This window comes from Podarcis liolepis (assembly GCF_965112155.1).
Source record: "Podarcis liolepis genome assembly, chromosome: 9".
Lineage (NCBI taxonomy): Eukaryota > Metazoa > Chordata > Lepidosauria > Squamata > Lacertidae > Podarcis > Podarcis liolepis.
Window position 1 is genome coordinate 5,932,763 of NC_139564.1, and position 12,569 is coordinate 5,945,331.

The 12,569-nt window shown below is 47.2% G+C and overlaps 1 protein-coding gene across 6 annotated transcripts in view; it reads left to right on the forward strand.

Annotated features, from left to right (window-relative positions):
- LZTS3 (leucine zipper tumor suppressor family member 3) overlaps positions 1-12,569 on the forward strand; it is a 92,514-nt gene that overhangs the window by 55,163 nt on the left and 24,782 nt on the right. For 4 of the 6 annotated variants that reach the window (XM_083458746.1, XM_083458743.1, XM_083458744.1 and 1 more), the window contains exon 2: positions 8,706-8,802. The exons of the other annotated variants lie outside the window; for them this stretch is intronic. The gene's annotated coding sequence lies outside the window, so the exon portion shown is untranslated. The remainder of the gene's footprint in view (positions 1-8,705; positions 8,803-12,569) is intronic. 6 annotated transcript variants of the gene reach the window in all.

A 12,569-nucleotide genomic window follows, 5' to 3' on the forward strand; every position in this document is an offset into this window, starting at 1 on the left:
CTGAGTGGTACCTATTTATCTACTTGCACTTTGACGTGCTTTCGAACTTCTAGGTTGGCAGGAGCAGGGACCGAGCAACGGGAGCTCACCCCGTCATTGCGGGGATTCGAACCGCCGACCTTCTGATCAGTGAGCCCTAGGCTCTGTGGTTTAACCCACAGTGCCACCTGCGTCCCACCCGCTGTTCATATAGCATTCTTCAAAAGTCAGGGTGGGTCTTCCAGTGGTAAGAAAATAGTGGTGACAGCGCTAGGAGTGAATTGGGGACCTTCTAGTTTCGTTGCAATAGTGAGAATAGAAGTTTCCACTCGTGAAATTTTAAGTTCATTAGCACAGAATTTCCCATGATAGTAATGTCAATGGGGGGGGGGGGAATAGGGATGAGGGAGAAAATTGGCTTTGTTGAATTTTAATGAATTTGAGCTTCCCATACCAATGCATGAACCTATTCTTCAAAATTTGCATGCCTCTGAATTTCACAATGCAGTTCTCCAAATGCTATGTACAGAAATGCATATATAAGGATAAAGTGTGTATTAAAATGCAGGTATTAGTGAAAAAATAACATATAGAAATGCATTATAATGGGGCAATTTTTTTGCAGAAGTATGTATCTTAATCAAAACTGAATGCAGAGATTTGCTTATTAGGAGAAATTTGCACTAAATGCACTAGGTGTATTTTCTTTTTATATATATAAAATATTTATTAAAGTTTCAGAAAAAGGAATTACATAAAAACAAGAAATACAAAAGTAAAAGACAAAAATAAAAATACAAGAAAAGTACAGAATAAAAAAATAAGTACACTTACAGAAAAAAGGAAAAAAATAAAAATAAAAAAACAATCTTTCCATATCTTACATTCATATCCTTGTTTCCCTGACCTCCTCATACCTCCCTTTTTTGTGTTCCAATTCAATTAATTAATTCAGCAATTTCTTTCCCTCCTTATTATCCTGATCTTTGATCTTAATATATTATAACATTAAATTTTTACCTATTTAGAAATCCATTTTTTCCATATTCTTTTATATCATTACAGCTAGAAACCGCTTAACTTCAATCAAACATCATTCTAACATTCATTAATTTTGCAATACTTCTGTAAGTAGTCTTTAAATTTCTTCCAATCTTCTTCCACCGACTCTTCTCCCTGGTCTCGGATTCTACCAGTCATTTCTGCCAATTCCATGTACTCTATCACAGTGTTTCCCAACCAGTGTTCCGCGGCACACGAGTGTGCCGTGAGACATCGGCTGGTGTGCCGCGAGATGCCTGGAGGGAGGCGGGCGAGTCGGGCGGCGAGAGGCGGGGCGGCGGCGGCGAGGAGAGGCCGCGCCTCCTGCTGCTGCCTGGCGCTCCTCCTCGCAGCCGGCAGCGCTGCCTGGGCGCCTCCGCGCGACTCTGCCTCGCTGGGTTTGGTCTCCCAGCAGAGACAGGTCACACGCGCACCTCCCTCCCTCCCTCAGCCTGCGCGGAGGGAGAGCCAGAGAGAGGCATCGCTCCTGCGCGGCGGGAGAGGGAGCAGCCGGAGCGATGCCCCAAACGAGCTGAATTCCGAGCGAGGGACTGAGGGGGGAGGGAAAAAACTTTCACTTTCGTGCGTCCCTCCCGGCGTGACGCTGCGCGCTGACGTCACGGGGCGGGGCTTTAATGATGGTGTGCCGCGAGATTTTTTTTCAGTAAACAGGTGTGCCGTTGCCCAAAAAAGTTTGGGAAACACTGCTCTATCACTTTCATCTGCCATTCTTCCAGAGTGGGTAAATCTTGTGTCTTCCAATACTTTGCGATGAGTATTCTTGCTGCTGTTGTAGCAGCAAGGTGCATTTTCTTGAGGAAAGAATTCACAATTTGCTGAGGAAATATGGAGACCTGAATTCAAGATGGGAAGAATGGGAAATGGGAAGAACCCGAAACTGATATATTTGCCTGTTTCCTAGAAAGAAATGGGAGCCTTTTCCCTTGCCCTGTCTCAGTCTGTAGGTGAGTCCCCTTCTTTTAAACGACCCATAATCGCCCCCCTTTGCCCGTCTCTTTCAGGAGCATGGCTTTATCATAAGTAGAATCTGACAATCCAACTCCCAGTGCCCGCCGGGCATGCCAGACTATTGTTAGCTAATGAAACAGACTTTGTTCAGAGCCTCAGTGGGTGCCAAGCATTTTATTTTCCTTTACGGGTTCTCAAAAAGTTTGCCTCCTTAGCCAAGCTGCATGGAGGAAGACAGTGTTGGGAAACTGCCAGGGAGATAACGTCCATCTGAGCCCCCAAGCCGGAGTTCTGGACGTCCATCGGCCTCCCGTAGTCACGCAGATCCAACAGTTAGGGGCACAAAGCCTTTGGAAATTCCTAGCCACATTCCTAGGCTGGTGCACCCTCTTTCAGCAGAAAGCACAGTCAAAAGCTTGCACCGCAGAAGAGCAGAAGAGCATATTTACAGACTTTATTTAGAACATGAACAGAACAAAAGAAAACACGTCCATTCTCAGTCAGCGTCTCTGACCATCTGAAATCGAAAGGAATATCAGAACATAAACATCCTGTGAATAGGACATGCGCAGACTCAGTGACTCCCAAAGCCTGCTCCCTTTAAGGTGGAACGGAAATATCCTAACAGACAGGACGGAATCAGGAGAGTTGCCATATTTCAGAAATCTATACTACCAACATGGGCTGCCATGTATCCAGCAATTTCTGCCCGGAAAGGGGGGGGGAAACAATTTAAAATACGGGTTAAAATACAATTTAAAATGCAGCCTCATTTTAATAGTAGTTCATAGATCAAAACCATAAGGGGAGGAAAACATAAGGATCAGACTGAGTCCAAACCAAAGGCCAGGCAGAACAGCTCTGTCTTGCAGGCCCTACAGAAAGATGTCAACCCCCGCAGGGCCCTAGTCTCTTGTGACAGAGCGTTCCACCAAGTCGGGGCCAGTACTGAAAAGGCCCTGGCCCTAGTTGAGACCAATCTAACCACCTTGCAACTTGGGACATCCAAAATGTTATTTGTGGACCTTAAGGTCCTCCGCGGGGCATACCAGGAGAGGCGGTCCCGTATGTACAAGGGTCCTAGGCCGCGTAGGGCTTTAGAAGTCAAAACCAGCACCTTAAACCTGACCCTGTACTCCACCGGGAGCCAGTGCAGTTGGTAAAGCACTGGATGAATGTGATGCGATGCGATCGTTTTAGCAGGTCTAAAATGACACACATCTGGGCAAAAAAACCCCCCAAAATTTCTACATTACACTCATGGGGCCTGAACTGGCAGTGACTGAACTGGAACAAGACCTTTGGGTCATAAAGGATGGCTCAGTAAAGGTGTTGACCCTGTATTTGACGGCTGTGAAAAAGAATGGCGTGCTGCGTGTGGATCACTAGGAAAGGGAATGAAAACAGCCTTTCCAATATTACGATGCTGTCGAACAGATTGATGGTGCGGCTGCATTTGGAATTCTGTGTGCAGTCCTTGTCACCTCGCCTTGAGAAAGATATTGCAGAGCTGGAAAAGGTTGAGAAAGGGACAATCCAAACCCATGAAGGAGATGGATCAACTCTCCTGTGAAGGAATATTGCAGCATTTGGAGCTTTTTAGTTTAGGGCAGGGGTCTGCAACCCGTGGCTCCGGAGCCGCATGTGGCTCTTTTACACCTTTGCCGCGGCTCCGGGGTGGATACTAGCGAGGGGAGGAGGCGCATTGTGCGCCCCGACACTCCCCACTGTGGTGGGCACTGTACTGGCTGTGATGTCGCATGGGGGCGGTGCATGCATTAGTCACGCACCGTCCTAACGTCACCTTCCCGCCCACCCGCCCGCTACATTGCAAGGGGCATGTACGCTGGTCACTGCATTGAAAGGGGGCATGTACGCTGGTCACTGTTTTGAAGGGGAGTGAAGAACACACACACACAAAAAGAGGTAACTTGTTAATTTAACGTTTATTTCTATGAGGAGGAGTAATTCTGAGGGGTCAAACAAAGAAATAATAAAAAAGTGACAAAAAAGTTATTTTTATAATGACGAGTTTTGCGGCTCCCAGTTTTTTTTTCTTCAGAAACGGGTCCAAGTGGCTCTTTTTGTCTTAAAGGTTGCAGACCCCTGGTTTAGGGGAAAAGTGAGTAGAGGTCTCTAACAAATATCAGGAGATATCCAGTGAAGCTGAAGACTGGGAAATTCGGGAGAGGCAAAAGGAGCTACTTCTTCACACAAAAGCATATTTGATGCTAAGGAGTCTTGGCAGCTGCTTACATTTTCTTGATCAGCTGGTCGTTTCAATGATTAATTTGTGGTGTTTAAACATTGTATATGCCTAGAGACGTGGGTGGCGCTGTGGGTTAAACCACAGAGCCTAGGACTTGCCAATCAGGAGGTTGGCAGTTCGAATCCCCACAATGGGGTGAGCTCCCGTTGCTCGGTCCCTGCTCCTGCCAACCTAGCAGTTCGAAAGCACGTCAAAGCGCAAGTAGATAAATAGGTACCACTCCGGCGGGAAGGTAGACGGCGTTTCCGTGCACTGCTCTGGTTCACCAGAAGCGGCTTAGGCATGCTGGCCACATGACCCGGAAGCTGTACGCCGGCTCCCTCCGCCAGTAAAGCGAGATGAGCGCCACAACCCCAGAGTTGTCCGCGACTGGACCTAACGGTCAAGGGTCCTTTTACCTTTACCTTTATGTCTATACATTGTAGGCTGCCTTGCTATTTAATTTGTATTTGTGGTGCTTTATGTTTAAATACTTTATATGTGCATATATTGTAGGCAGTGGTACCTCGGTTCTTGAACTTAATCCATTCCAGAAGTCCGTTCGACTCCCGAAACCGTTCGAAAACCAAGACACGGCTTCTAATTGGCTGCAGGAGCTTCCTGCACTCAATTGGAAGCCGTGTCGAACACTCACTTTTGTGGTATTTGGGAGCCGATTTGTTTGACAACTAAGCCGTTTGAGAACCAAGGTACCACTGTATTTTACATGGAACAGCGAAACATAAATACTTTAATAAATACATACGAACCCGCTCAGACCCTGAGATCAGTATCTGAGCCCCTTCTCTGTGTGCCCCCTCTGAGGGCGTTCTGGGGGCTGGCGGCGAAAGAGTGGGGTCTTTTCTGTAACCGAAGGCTGCTTGAGTTGGAACAGAGCAGGATTTTGCTTCCCGAAGAACATAACTCAGGATCTGTTACGGCGGCAGAAGGAGAGCAGCTTCTGGAGGTTGTCTGTTTTTCTTTATTACAAGGGCTGAACAAACCTTGCACCGGCCATCAACGGGCAGCGAACAGATTTATAGCTGGTCTTTGCCACACTGAGAGCTCTGCCAGGCAGGGAAGGCACAATTTAAGGCGCGCTCTGGCCTTGATCCGAGAAAGTCCTTGCCTGCGTCGTCACTCCCTTGCTTTATGGTCTCTTCTCTTGCGGGTGCAAGGAGCGCATTATGGGTCCGTTAGGACCATATTTTTCAAAGTCTGTGGGTCCGGTGGGTCAGAACTGACCATAAGGGAATCTTCATGTACGGTGGTAAGTTCTCTTTTGGGTGGGGAGTGTTGACAATCAGACATGTCCTGATTATTATAAGGGTGACAAAAATGAAACTGATTAGACCAGGGCTGTCCAACAGGTTGATCGTGATCTACTGGTGGATCACACAGGATGTCTCCGGTTGATCCTGGTTGATCGTGGGAACCCGCCCCCGCCGCCCCCCCCCAAAAAAACAAGAAACTCAACAACTTTGTCTCATCCCTCCCCACAAATGCTCAACAACTCTGGTCAATCCAATGGGAAGATTACGGCTAGGTTTTTTTATAGTGGGAGTAGATTGCAGTCTCTTGAATATGTCTGGCTTACATTAATCGATAAAAGCGTTTTGTTTTGGGTTTTTTAAGATATTTATTAAAGTTTTTTAAAATATAACAATGAAAATGAAAAATAAAAAGAAACAAAATACAACATAAAAACAATTAAAAAACAAATAGTTTTCCATAACATATCTTCCTTACACTTATTTCCCCAGACCTCCTCATACCTCCCTTCTTTGTATTCCACTTCAATTTGTTAGTTCAGCAAATCCTTACCATTAAGCTTTAACCCATTTGTAAACCTTTTTTTTGTATCTCCTAAAGCATTACAGCTGGAAACCCCTTAGTTTCTATCCAACATCCTTCTAGCATTCATTAATTTTACAATATTTCTGTAAATAGTCTTTAAATTTCTTCCAGTCTTCTTTCACCATCTCTTCTCACTGGTCTCGGATTCTGCCAGTCATTTCTGCCAATTCGATAAAAGCGTTTTGAATGACTAAAAGGGTGCATTTATTTTTTTTAAAAAAGAAAACAACACCCACCCTATATACCTATAAGAAACTGCAGATGACGGATTCGAAACCGGGATGAATCAAAATTCCAAAGAGATTGGAGTAAATTTACTGATTATCTAAATAATAACTGTAGAAGTTTGAAGATACTAGCAGGATGAAAATAAATCTTATGACATGGACTTGAATAAAGAGGAAACTGTGAGATGTAGATTGGAAATAGAAAACTGTTGGCAGGAGGGGGAGAGGGAAGTCATTGCTCGGCAGTGCGGGGGGAAAGGAGTTGTACAAATGGATGTTGAAGTTTATTGTTGTTTGTTTAAAGTGAAAATTCAATTAAAAAGTATTTTAAAAATGATTAAAAAAAGAAACTGCAGATGACCATTCTAAATGAGGGATTTTTTCTTCTGTGTGACGGGTGTGTGTGGAATCTCCTTTTGAAGATGCAATACACATACACACACACACACACACACACACACACACACACACACACACTTTCTGGTGTATCTTTACAGCCCTAAGGGCTGGAAAGTTGGTCTTAATTTAAATAAAATTTAAGCCTGTTTTGAGTTGTTGAATTGGGCACTTTTTGACAATGTCTGCGTTTGCCGTTTGGCTCCTAGATGAAGCCACTGCCCACGAAGGTGCTGGCAGTTTATGCCATTGGAGTGTCAGTGTGGGGTAGTAAAAACGGGTGCAGTTTGGTAATTCTACGGAGGGGGTGCCATTTTGTCCTTACACCATGAGTACTGATGGGTGAACTCCCAGGCTCGGCTTAGACGGTAATTGCCTGTCCCAAACAAAAGTGTTTCGTTCTCACAGAGAACGTCTCTCCTCCCAACCCCAAATTCTCAATAGATTCCTAACTGTTGACTGACCTCCAGCTCCTTAACAGGGAGATGGTGGCTACTGCTCAGTAACTGAAGAAGAGGGTCATTCTCAACTCTCCTCTTTTCTTCCTTTCTCCCACCATCCTTGGTGCCTGGAATTCCATTTATAGTTACATTTCAGGAGCCCGGGGAAATGTAATTTACCCCGGGCAATGGTAGCCATACTGATACCAGGTACCTCCCAGGGCTCCCAGCACTTAGGACATTGACAACAGTCAGGTCAGTGGGTGGTTGGGAATAAGGAGGAGTTCTTCTGCGGCTCAGATTAAATCCAAGTCAGGGCATAAAACTCAGGATTCTTAATGCTCACCTTGTATTGAAAGTAACATTATGGAGAAGTGAGATTTGTATTCAGAGCCAATGAATTATGGACTTCAGTGAAATCTGACACCAGGAATCACAGGACAGAGAAACCAGTAGGAGAACACTTCAATCTCCCAGGACATCCTATACAAGATCTCAAAGTCGCTGTCGTGTTACAAAAGAATTTCAGAAATAGGCTGGAAAGAGAAGTTGCTGAATTGCAACTTATGACCAAACTTAAAGGGACACGAGTGGTGCTGTTGGTTAAACCACAGAGCCTAGGACTTGCCAATCAGGTCGGTGGTTCGAAACCCCGCGACGGAGTGAGCTCCCGTTGTTCGGTCCCGGCTCCTGCCAACCTAGCAGTTCGAAAGCACGTCCAAGTGCAAGTAGATAAATAGGTACTGCTCCGGCAGGAAGGTAAACGGCGTTTCCGTGCGCTGCTCTGGTTTGCCAGAAGCGGCTTAGTCATGCTGGCCACATGACCCGGAAGCTGTACGCCGGCTCCCTTGGCCAGTAAAGCGAGATGAGTGCCACAACCCCAGAGTCGGCCACGACTGGACTTAATGGTCAGGGGTCCCTTTACCTTTACCAAACTTAAAACCATGGAGAGACCTGGTCTGAATAGAGACATTGGATTCTTATCTCATTATACACGATAAAGCTATTTGTGGCCATCTCACCCCTTGCTTTTCCCTGTAAGACCAATTGCAGTTGTTAACAGTCATCAACAGGTTTACCACACCTATCAGCCAATCATTAATTCCCACCACCCTTCTAAGTAATACCCCTCCCCACCCTCTCCCTATATATAAGGGTCTGGTGACTTCTGTTTCAGTGCATCTGAAGAAGTGTGCATGCACACGAAAGCTCATACCCAGAACAAACTTAGTTGGTCTCTAACGTGTCACTGGAAGGAATTTTTTAATTTTGTTTCAGTGAACCAGTCATTTACGAGTGTGGAAGTGAACAGACACATCCTGTGTTCAGGTGGTGAAGGGTTACCTGGGCAAATGCCAATTTTTTTGCTTGTATGCAATATCTGAGGTGGCTTTTGTGGTTCCCGTTTCTCCAGAGGCGCTTCTTGGGTGACGCTTCTGAAGCAAACACGTGTCAGGGTAAGAGGGGCAGACTGAAAATTGTATTGTTTTCAAGACTTTCCGGGCCTTGTTTTAATCTGTTTTATCTTCTTCCATTCCATTTTTTTAGCACCTATAACCAGGCCTGTGAATGAGCGGGGATCGTTTGGGAACCTAGGAGGTGCTGTGTCGCAGCCGGAGATTTAGACCTGAGCCAGCTCATTCAAGTAAATAAAATCACTGTTCTGTCTTGTGCGAGGGAGGGATAAGGACAGGATGACCTCGAGGCCAACCCACGAGAGCACTGCATCCTAAGCTAATTCCTTTTCTTCCTCACTGCCCCCGCAGTCAACCCGATTCGTCCCTTTTGCTGATTGACATTTCCCTGGTCAGAATCTGCACCCCCCCTCCCCATGGTTGGTCAGTGAATTTGCATGGGGGTTATAATAGCAATCTCTCCCTGCTAGGTGAGTAAACTTGTCAATTCCACGGTGGCCATTGTTTCTTTTGAATGTGGCACAACTTGGTGAAAGAGGATGGGTTCAGGTATATGGGAATAAGGCATCTTGAATTTTTCACCTTTCAAATTCCAAAAACTAGGGATGCTAAAAAAAGAAAGAAAGATATTAACCTGACTTGGGAATTCGAAAGATATTTCAGTTAAATTAATACAATTAAGTTTTGTTTGGTAAGTAAAGTGTGCATAAAATTGCATAGAAATCATTAAAAATGTACTTGCAGTCATTTCTTGTTGCTGTTATTTATTTAGCATTACGTGTTTACAGAAGGTGAAAGTCTTTGCTTTTCCGAAAGCAGTATATGTGCTTCTTCATGAAGCACAGACTTGCCGAGCTAAATGTTTTCCAGTCACAAAAATAACAGCAGATTTAGAGACCCACCCTCCGTTGAAGAAATTGGCAAAAATTAAGTTTCACCCCCTAAAATGACATGCCCTGGTATGGAAAGGTGCATGAGTTGGTCACATGGAACCTGTGACTGCATGCTACCTTGAAGAAATGTCTTACACACACACACACACACACACAGATACACATTGTCTCTCCCCACTTCATGCATATGCATACAGCTATACGGTTAAGCCTTCGACTTCCCTGGTTTTCAAATGGCAGCAGCGAGGAGCTGCAGGCCATCACATCTGTGGATCTCGACCTGTTTGGTGAAACATGTCTCTCCTCTCGCTCCTCCAGTTTCATCACCTGCTTGTAGACACCTGTTTAACTACTGTGAGAAGGGGATAAGAGACCAGATGAGTCTGTGGCCTCCTCCAGCAGCCAAGGCTCTCCTTAGATTAACTACCAGCCTCCCTGACATTTAGCACCTGATATTGGAACACCATTCATAGGATCATAGAATTGGCGAGTTGGAAGGGACCCCCGAAGGTGTTCTAGTCCAGCATTTCCCAAACTCGGGTCTCCAGCTGTTTTTGGACTACAACTCCCATCTGCCCTAGTGGTCAGGGAAGATGGAAATTGTAGTCCAAAAACAGCTGGCGACTGGCCCAATCCAACAGCACGTATCTCACGGCACTGGGGACTAGACATGTTGTTTTGTGGCTCTCTGTGTTTGTGTGTAGCTGTTGTGGTTTTCCGAACGCCAGTGCACTTAACATCCTTGCTGCAGGATGCTATTGGTGTGCGTGTGTGCGTGTATGTGTGTGTTGGAAAGGGAGCAATAGAGGCGTTGGTAGCTGTGGTTTCGCTCTACATGCAGCAATCGTAATTACGTCCGGTTTGCTGTTGTGCTACTCCCTGCTGTCTCAGTGTGAGAGTTGCCGCACTTTGCTAGCTTGCTGCCCACCCAAACTGCCCCTTCGCTGATGCCCCCTTTGCAAGGAGTCAGGTGTACACAGCTGGCGTCCTGGAATCTCCTTCAGGTGCTGCCATTAAGCCCTGGGATGAGCAAAGAGGAGAATCTCACAGAACATCTACAGCAGCAGATTCCTATGTTCCTAAGATGAAATGGGGGAGGAGATGGCAGGCAGATAATTCAGGTAAGGCTGCTCAGGTGCTTAGCCAGTATCAGACCTCGGGGTGGGGGGAGAGACAAATAGCAATGGTTGGGGCTCCCAATGGCTCTCTCCCAGTTGTTTTGATGACCTTGGCAGGCTGGAGGGCGATTTCAGCGTCGCTCTGTTTTATAAAATTGCACCCATGTAAGGGCCAGAAGGAGGGACGCGGGTGGTGCTGTGGGTTAAACCACAGAGCCTAGGACTTGCCGATCAGAAGGTCGGTGGTTCGAATCCCCATGACAGGGTGAGCTCCCGTTGCTCGGTCCCTGCTCCTGCCAACCTAGCAGTTCGAAAGCACAAAGTGCAAGTAGATAAATAGGTACCACTCCAGCGGGAAGGTAAACGGCGTTTCCGTGCACTGCTCTGGTTCACCAGAAGCTGCTTAGTCATGCTGGTCACATGACCTGGAAGCTGTCTGTGGACAAACGCCGGCTCCCTTGGCCTATAGAGCGAGATGAGCGCCGCAACCCCAGAGTCGGCCATGATTGGACCTAATGGTGAGGCGTCCCTTTACCTTTGCTTAAGGACCAGAAGGCAATATTATTAGCCCTTGACTGTGGGCAGCTGAGCTCAGGGGCCTGACCTAGTTAGATCCTGTACTGGACTGCGGTAGGTCTACATGAGGGTCAGTGTGCAGGGCAATGGTAAGAAATCCACCCAAAGTGGATCTGGGATGAGGTGTGGCCAGTATCCCATCACTGGAATCCAGGATCTAAGTTGTCACCTATTGTGCCCTTCCCCGGGGGCACTTGGGTGGGCGGCTCCCCCCATTCTTCCTCATCCAACCGGTCCCTAACAGGTAGGCAAGTGGGTGAGCAGGCTAACAGGTCAGGAAGGGGACAGGACGAGAGGGGGATGGCAGGCAGTAGCGTCTAGTGGTCACAGTAGGTCTCCATTGCTCTCCCAGCTTCCCAGCACCAGGGGTTGCTGCAGTTCGCCAAGAAGGTGTGCCAGCTTGAATAAAACATTGGAGGGGGGCCAGGTAAGCCCCGCCCCATATAATCAGTCACCAGATGTGGCACCCACCCACTGTTTGAATGGCAATGCCCATCAACTCTGGGGGGCTGGCCCCCTCAAATGTTTTATTGAGAGCGGCAGGGACCTCGGCCCCTAAGAATTGGCTCCTGTTATGGGATGAGACACAGGGAGACTGTAGTCTGGAACACCCTCCTCTCTCTGACCAATAAAGTCTGGATTTTTACACCTCTGCTGTTGTGATGTGTACTGCTTTTACACCATTCTTCCGTTTTTCGCTGCGTTTTGTTTCGTACCTGTCAGAGCTGCTTGAAGATCCTAGCTCACAGAGGATCACGCTAGCCAGCGATCATTAAGTAAAAGTCTTTATTGAATTACAGTTTCCATTCTCACGCTGCTGCACGCAACTCTACTTCTAGTAGCTAGATCGACGAAGCTCCGTCTGAGTCTCCGCCCCGTGTGCACCAACTTAATATCCTAGCCTTGCTCCACCTTTTCCGCCTGACTGTCCTCCTCTGGGTCCCTCTACCCCCCGGGGCTTCTTCCTTCCGGGATTCTTCTGACGCTGACCCGGACCCTCCTGCCTCCTTGCGCCGGGCTTTAGGACCTGGTTCCCTTTCGGGGCTGCTTACTGCGCCGCCTTCCTCTGCATTTGAACTTGGCGCGCGCGCCCAACCTTCCACTTTCCTCTTAACCGTTTCTTCGCTCCCCGATGGAGGTGTGGCCACTCCTGACTCATGCCCTCCCTCCTGTGGTGAGCTGCCAGCGCTTCCCCCCTGGCTCCCTTCCTCTTCCCTGCTTCCTGGCGGTGACGCTGGTCCCGATTTCCAGCTGCTCCCCCCTGAGTCCCCTCTGGCTCTATCTTCCTGGGGTGCCCCCCTAGACTCCCCCCTTGCCCTGGCCACTGGTGCTCCTTTCTGTGAATCCTCTGATTCACTGGAAAGACTAGGAGATCTCGGGTCGTCGTCATCACTCATCTTTTCTTCTGCC